Source organism: Jatropha curcas, chromosome 7 (genome assembly GCF_041381405.1).
Source record: "Jatropha curcas cultivar XTBG-Jc1 chromosome 7, XTBG_Jcur_1.0, whole genome shotgun sequence".
Taxonomy (NCBI): Eukaryota; Viridiplantae; Streptophyta; class Magnoliopsida; order Malpighiales; family Euphorbiaceae; genus Jatropha; species Jatropha curcas.
This window is the reverse complement of record NC_143157.1, coordinates 8,883,858-8,891,896: the sequence shown is the minus strand read 5'-3', so window position 1 is coordinate 8,891,896 and position 8,039 is coordinate 8,883,858.

The following is an 8,039-nucleotide window of genomic DNA, read 5'->3' as shown; positions in this document are numbered from 1 at the left end:
TCTTGTATCAAGAATGGCGTGCTGTCCAAATTACCAGTTAATCCAGCTAAGCCTGTCCGGGGAAGGTTTATGGATCGGGAATGCGTATATCATCAGTGCAAGGGCCATGCTACTGACGACTGCTTCAAGTTAAGGCATGATATACAGGATCTAATAGACAGTGGGAAGATTACCAAACTTTCTGAAAGGAATAAGCCGAGCACAAAGAATAACTCGTTGCCACAATACCTGACGCGGAACCCTATGGAAATAAATTCCATGAACTCTATGACAAGTTTTGGAAGAGATCAAAGATCTAGAATAAACTCCCCTTTATGGCACCCAAAGCTTAAAGAAGCAAGAACACCAATAATAGAGTAAAAGAATAAGATAAACGCCACAAAGAATTGATAAGTTTACCTTGATTCTTGATGCAATTAGAAGAATGCAATCTCACACCCTCTAAAAAACATGAACACGCCAAAGGCATGAAAGAAGAAGATCTCTCTCTGATTAATTGATTGAATAATAATAATAATAATTACAAAATAACAAGCTATACTAATCTAAGAGGTCCAGATCCTTAAAGGATTTAGAGTTAGCTAAGGAGTAGGATTTAGCAAATCTAAACCAATTAAGGATATGACTAACAAAATCATAACAACTTAAGGATTTGGATATCTAATCCAAATCTACTAAAGATTGACCAAATCTAAACAAAATAAGGCTAACTAATCAAGGGTGGCTGAAATATAGGAGGCCCAACCCATTAACATTGCAAAAACTCAAAATAAACTAACTAACTTAATAGAGGCAGTGGCTTGCACGGCCTGGGGCGTGCCAATTGGCACGGGCGTGCTTCAATGGTAAGGCTTCCTTTGCGAGAGGCAGAGGCTTGCACGGCCTAGGGCGTGCTAGTTGGCACGAGCGTGCCCGAAGTCAAGTGTTGTTCTCGCGAGAGTCAGAAGCTTGCACGGTCTGGGGCGTGCTAGTTGGCACGGGTGTGCTTCAAGTCAAGTGTTGTTCCTTGAGAGGCAGAAGCTTGCACGGCTTGGGGCGTGCCACCTTGCACGGGCGTGCTAACCAAGCATGGTCTAGGCATGTCATGTGTTGGAAATTCAGGTTCCAACTCAACATGTGCTTTCATTAATGTGAGAAACTTAGGTGTTCCTTCAAGTTCTTCATGGCACTTGTTGAAAGCAAGGTCATGGAGCTCTTGTGTGATTTGTTCTTGAATGTATAAGGACATGGTTGCTCCATACTTCTTTGCACAGCTCCTTGTAATTGGTCCACTAGGAAGTACTAATGGATCGCCATTGTTGTAGTCCTTGTTCCCTTGAGCTCCATAGGTGGTTGGTGATAGTGGATCCGTATCAATATCAGTACAACTATCCACCCCATAAGTCTCAAACGGGTGGATCGGTTAATGCAATTGGGAGCGGTCTGCCGGAAGAGCTAGTGTTGGCAGAAGCCGAATGGGAGGAAAGGATGTGTGCCATGTTGAACATCTGGGATGATTGCAGTAGTGAGGAGGAAGAAGAGAAGAGGCCTATGAAGATTGAAATTGAGAAGAGCATCACAGTTAAGGTGGGTGAAGTACCAGAAAGCGAAGATGAGCAGATTCAGCTGGCTATTCAACAAAGCTTCGCCGATCAAGCAAACCAATGGTACTATAACAGTGATGAGGATGTAAATGAAGTGGGCATCCAAAGCTTAACCTGAAGTGGTCGCGTGTATAATTCAGATAGCAATGCTCAGTCTAAAGGAAAAGGAGTTGCCATCGATGGGATGGGAAAGAAAGCATCAGATAAGGGTGAAGAACAACCCAAGGAAAAGATGAAGGAAGATGAAGTGGGAAAGGTACAAAGGAAGACTACTGAAGTGGGTGAGAGTAGTCAAAACAAAATACCAGGAGACGTAACAGCAAATTCAGTATTGAGTCAGCTACAGAGGACCAAGGCGGATATCTCACTGTGGGATTTACTGATAGCCTCAAAGGAGCACAGAGAGTCTTTGTTAGAGGCTATGGCATTTGTTAGGGTTCCTGCCAGAATCCAGAGCGTGGATATGATCAATGTGTTACAGCGCAAGATTGGTGAAATCACCTTCTTTGACTCCGATCTCCCTCCGGAAGGAAGGAATCATTTCAAGCCTCTGTACATCCAGGTTGCTGTTAATGGGCGTGAAACCCGCAATGTGATGGTGGATAATGGGTTGGCTTTGTATGTATGCCCACTGAAGATGCTGTCCAAATTTAAGATTGAGGAGTTGGAACTTGAGCCGTCTAACATGGTAGTGAAAGCCTATGACAATACCGTGCGCAATGCTAAGGGGACTTTCAGGGCAAAGATTTCGACGAGAACTATAGAAAGTTGGGTAGATATAGTCGTCTTGGATATTTTGGCCAATTATGCTCTACTGTTGGGAAGGCCATGGCTCCATCCTCTGGGTGCAATCCCTTCCACATTGCACAGAAAAGTTAAGGTTCCCTGGGGCACTGATGTGGTAACTATCAATGCACAAGAAAATTTGAATGTGGCAGCTGTAGAAGGTTTGGAGGCGGCAGTGCCTTTGTCTGGTTTTCAGGTAGCCATGATTGATGATGCTGTAATTACTAAAAACAAAAGTGCAGTCAACAGGATGAGCCCTTTTCTCGTAAAATGATGAAAAAGATGCAATGGCAATATGGCAAGGGACTAGGCCGAGATTTACAAGGAAGGTTTGAACCTGTGTCATCATCACATGGACAGCAAGGTCGACGTGGGCTAGGGTATTCAGAGAGTAGAAAGGAGAAATATGAAGTCTAGTCTCCGGTAAAAGAGCCAGGTCTGAATAAGATATTCTTCGTCCCAGAGGCTTCAGGGGAATTTCAAAGCAGAGGAAAGACTTATCCTGGCCTTGAGATTTTCATTACAGATTTTGATGAGCAGCTGATCAAATCTCCTGAGCCTTCCTTCGAACAGATGACAGAAGGTACGCAGTTCATGGTTGGTATGGTTCAAACAGGCAGTGGCACAAAATGGTCACAGAAGATACCTGAGTTTGAAGATTTCTTGGGGATTGGGGACAAAGCTTCAAGAATGGTGCAGGAACAAAAGGTTAAGGCAAGGATCCTCCAGTCAATACTAGCAGCTGAAGATGCTGAAGAAGTAGAGAGAAAGGCGATGAAGATGACAGAGCATGGAGAGGCTAAAGAAAAAGCTGCCCCAGAAGCAAAGGAAGCTCCAGATGCTGATGAAGTGATTCAAGCCATAAAGGACAGATGCGATGAATGTATTGAACAAGTTATTAATCCTGTTTTCTGTTTTTCTGATTATTGTTTTGAGAACGATTTGGATGGATTCCCTTTATTATTTCAATCAATGGAAGTGAATTTTGATTACTTGTTTTCTTGTTTTCCTGATTGTCACGTTCATGGCATTGATTATACCATGCGCATATTTGACATAATGCATTGCATCATTTTGCATTTAACCTAAGCACCACCGAAGATCCCAAAATAATCGAAATCGGATCGGACTTTAAGCCTTAACTTAGACAGGATCTCCAAGAATGTCTTAAGAGAAATTCAGAGGCGTTTGCCTGGAGCTATGCTGACATGCCAAGAATCGACATATCAATCGCAGAACACTTCATTCCTACCGACCCAAGTATTAAGCCAGTGAAGCAAAAGAGGAGGCGGGTCAGACCAGAGTGGCAAGACAAGATCAAGGCTGAGGTTCAGAAGCAATTAGACGCAGGATTCTTAGAGGTAGTACATTATCCTGAGTGGTTGGCAAACATAGTCCCTGTGCTGAAAAAGGATGGGAGAATAAGAGTTTGTGTTGACTACAGGGATCTAAACAAAGCCTCGCCCAAAGATGACTTCCCACTTCCACACATAGATGTTTTGATCGACAGCGCTGCTGGAATGGGATGTTATTCTATCATGGATGGATTTTTCGGATACAACCAAATCTTGATGGCCTTAGTTGACAAGCATAAGACAGCCTTCACTACAGACTTTGTGACTTTTTGCTATAGGGTGATGCCATTCGGACTGAAGAACGCTGGGGCAACATATCAGAGAATGGCTACAACATTATTTCATGACATGATCCATAAAGGATTGGAGGTATATGTGGATGATATGGTGATCATGACGAGAACACAGGAAGAACACACGGAGATGTTAGAAAAGTTCTTCGCACGGGTTAAGCAGTACAACTTAAGACTCAATCCCAAAAAGTGCGTATTCTGAGTAACAAAGGGGAAGCTGTTAGGTTTTGTTGTGGGACCTAACGGGATTGAGGTTGACCCAGACAAAATAAAAGCCATTCAGGATATGGAATCGCCAAGAACAGAACGTTAGGTGAGAAGTTTCTTGGGAAAAATCCAATACATTAGCAGGTTTATCTCTAGGTTATCCATCACATGCGCTCCGATCTTTAAGCTACTTAAGAAGAATCAACCAGTTAGATGGAACGAGGACTGCCAAAAGGCCTTTGATCACATAAAGAAGTATTTGATGAATCCACCAGTGTTGAGTTCGCCTAGACTGGGAGAACCTCTGATCCTGTATTTGTCTATAGAGGATGTGGGAGTTGGAGCAATGTTGGCACAGCCGGACGCTGCTAGAGTCAAAAAGGCCATTTATTACATCAGCAAGAAATTACTGCCTATCGAGGACAAGTATAATTTGGTGGAGAAAACGTGTATGGCAGTAGTATGGTCGATAAAGAAATTGAGGCCTTACTTTGATTCCTTCAGGGTCACTTTCGTTTCTAAAATTGATCCTATAAAGTATCTTCAGAGAACGCCTACTCTAGAAGGACGATTGTCTAAATGGCTGATTCAGATGTCTAGTGTGGCTGCAGAGTTTGTCACGAAGAAAACGGTCAAAGGTCGGGTTGTGGCAGAGTTCCTGGCTGAAAATCCCATTGTAGATGACGAGTCATGGGAATTGGAATTTCAAGATGAACATTTGTTGTGTGTTGAAACAGGGGTTTGGAAATTGTACTTCGATGGGTCAGCCAATAGAAACGGAGCCGGAGCTGGTATTGTGATAGAAGCACCCAACGGAGAAGTCACAACAATGTGCAAAAGGTTGTTGTTCCCAGTCACCAACAATATGGCCGAATATGAAGCATGCATCATGGGAATGGAGGCTCTTCTTGCATCAGGCGCTAAGGAAGTCGAGGTGATAGGAGATTCACTATTGGTTATCGAACATGCTATGTGACATCCTACCGAGTCGAGTCTTAGCATAGAGTCGAGTAGTCGAGTTGAGTCGAGTTGAATCAAACCCGGTTGGGGTAGAATGGGATTATAAGTGGACTTACTTGAGTGAGAGAAAAGATCAAAGCATATGGGTGAGGATTGATTTGCATTAAAAGATCAAGCTTGGGTATTAAGTTGTAGCCTGTTTACAATTGAGGTACCATTTAGAACTTTTACACACAAAGTCATGGATATTTTAGAGCCTACCCGTGCATACCTATTTCACTTTCCCATTTTCATGTTTATCTTCATCTTCTTCCTTTCCTCTTCCACCTTCCTTTCAATTTTAATGGTAGTTAAGCCTTAACTTCAACTTCTCTTCTATCCAAGTAAGTAAACCTTCTTTAAGTTCATGATTGAATCATTTGGTGCTATTATTTTAGAATTCATAAGAATTCTTATTTATAGGTGAAGGGAGTTCTAAGATTGTAGAGAAAAGAAGCTAAAGAAGAGCTCAAGCTTTTTGGAGTAAAGGTTTGATATCTCTTGTCATTTACCATTTTCTTTGCATGAGAATTTGTGTGGTGTGTTGCTAGTGAGACAATATATTGCTTCATGTTGAGTGGGAGGACTGGTAATGGTGAGAAAACAGGGGAGGTATTGAATAAATGAAGTAAATATTGAGTTTATGTTGAAACAGGGCTTGCTGGAATTTTACCAGTAACTTCATCTTGATTTTGACCCCATTAAATGATGGAATTAGGAAGTGTCATAGAAGAGTTATTTGTTCCTCTATGTGTTAGCTTTACATGGGTTTTTGAATCATCCAAATCGGAGTTGTATATTGAGAGATATGACCAAAAGAGTACAGACAGTGCAGGCTGGAAAACGCGAAGCGCGCGCGAATTGCATGACGAGCTCGCATTGCCTTCTCGCGCTCGCGATTTTCAAGTGCGCGCTCACGACTTTCACCTGAAACTCTCTGCCTCTCATTTGGCACTTCTCGCGCTCGCGACTTTCAAGTGCGCGCTCGCGACTTGGCCCTTGGCCTGTAAGCGCTCGCGACCTTCATCGCGCGCTCGCGAATTTGGCCTGGGAACTCACTGTCTCTCATTTTGCACTCTACGCGCTCGCGACTTTCAAGTACGCACTCGCGACTTGTGCCCGATAACTCACTGTCTCTCATCTGGTGCTTTACGCGCTCGCGACCTTGCAAGGCGCGCTTGCGACTTGTGTTTTCATGCACTTTTGGACTTCTTTTTCTATGCAATTGGATTCCTTTGCTTCACTTATATGCCTCCAATCATTTTAACACCAAAATACAACATTAGAACATGTATCAAAACAACATTCAAGCATGCAAATGATGTGAAATCACATAAACATTATGAATTATGAAGTTATGAACTATGAATATGATGTTGTGTTATATTATTGACATACCAACATTATGCTCCATTGAGGTTAGGTAGAAACCATGTAGATAAGGCTATGTCGCGACATAGGATAGCAGATCTGCACCCCATACAGTTTGATACTCCGGCTACAGGCCGTTGAGTGGATATGATTATGTATGGGCCATAGCAGCCAAGCATACAGTATTCATCCAGTTTCATACAGTTTTTCTTATCACCTCGGTTTCACTATAACCTTATGGAGCCCCACAGATATCTTGACATAACATTTCATGAATCATACAGTATTATAAACAGTACAAAAGATAATCAAGGTACAAGGAAAGGATCATGCTATATGTGCTTATATGTTTAATTATCCATATGCATTTACATGCTTATTTCTATCCATGTATGTGCTTAATTGTTTCTTTATATGTTGAGATATCCACTGAGCTTTATTTGCTCAGCGAGTTACCTGTTTAACTCGCAGGTTTTGAGTTTGGACCGTAGAGAGTCGGCTTACAACTGCTGCAGTTCATCTGTAGAAGACTCAGTCTTCAGGGTAGCTAATCATCTTAATGTGTATTTTTGTCTACCCTTTTTATGGCATGTACAGGGCACACAGTTGGGCCCATTTCATTTTGAAACTAGTATCATGTCTTGTAAATATTAAATACATTATTAATATAAATAGCATCAGCATGATATTATATTCAATATACATTATGATTTCAGCATGTCAGGCCATACCGTCAACCAGTTTGTAGCATCTCGGTTTGGTTCATTCGGGTTTACGGGTGGACCGGGAAGGGGTGTTACATGCTAACGAGAGGTGGAAAGTGGAGGAAGAAAGGTTGAAGCCCTATGTTGAGTATTTGTTAAAGAAGGCGGCGCTCTTTGACTCGATCACTTTCACTCACATAGGAAGAATCCATAACAGAATCCCAGATGCTTTGGCAAACCTGGCGTCAGCTTGGAAAGATTTAAGTAAAGTTCCAAAGAAGCCATTTATCATTACCGCAGCAAATATCCCGTGCTATGAAGAACATTTTGTGAATCAGGTGGAGTCAGAGGAAGAACCCTGGTTTACGGATATCCTGCAGTACATGAAAGACGAAAACTTTTCTGACGATGCAACAAAGGAAGACCGTTCAGTTCTGAGAAAAATGGCTTTGAATTATGTCCTGGCTGATGGTGAACTCTATAGAAGGGCTTGGGACGGGATGCTGCTAAGATGCGTAAGTAAAAAGGAAGGGGAAGAAATAATGAAGAAAATCCATGAGGGAGTCTGCGGTACTCATTTGAGCGGCATGAGTTTAGCCAAAAAAATCATGAGGCAAGGTTATTTCTGGGTGCAGATGGAGGGTGATTGTGTCAACTATGTTCGCTATTGTAAACCTTGCCAGTACCATGACAATAAAAACCACTTGCCTGCTGCTGAACTCCATCCAACAGCTTCTTCTT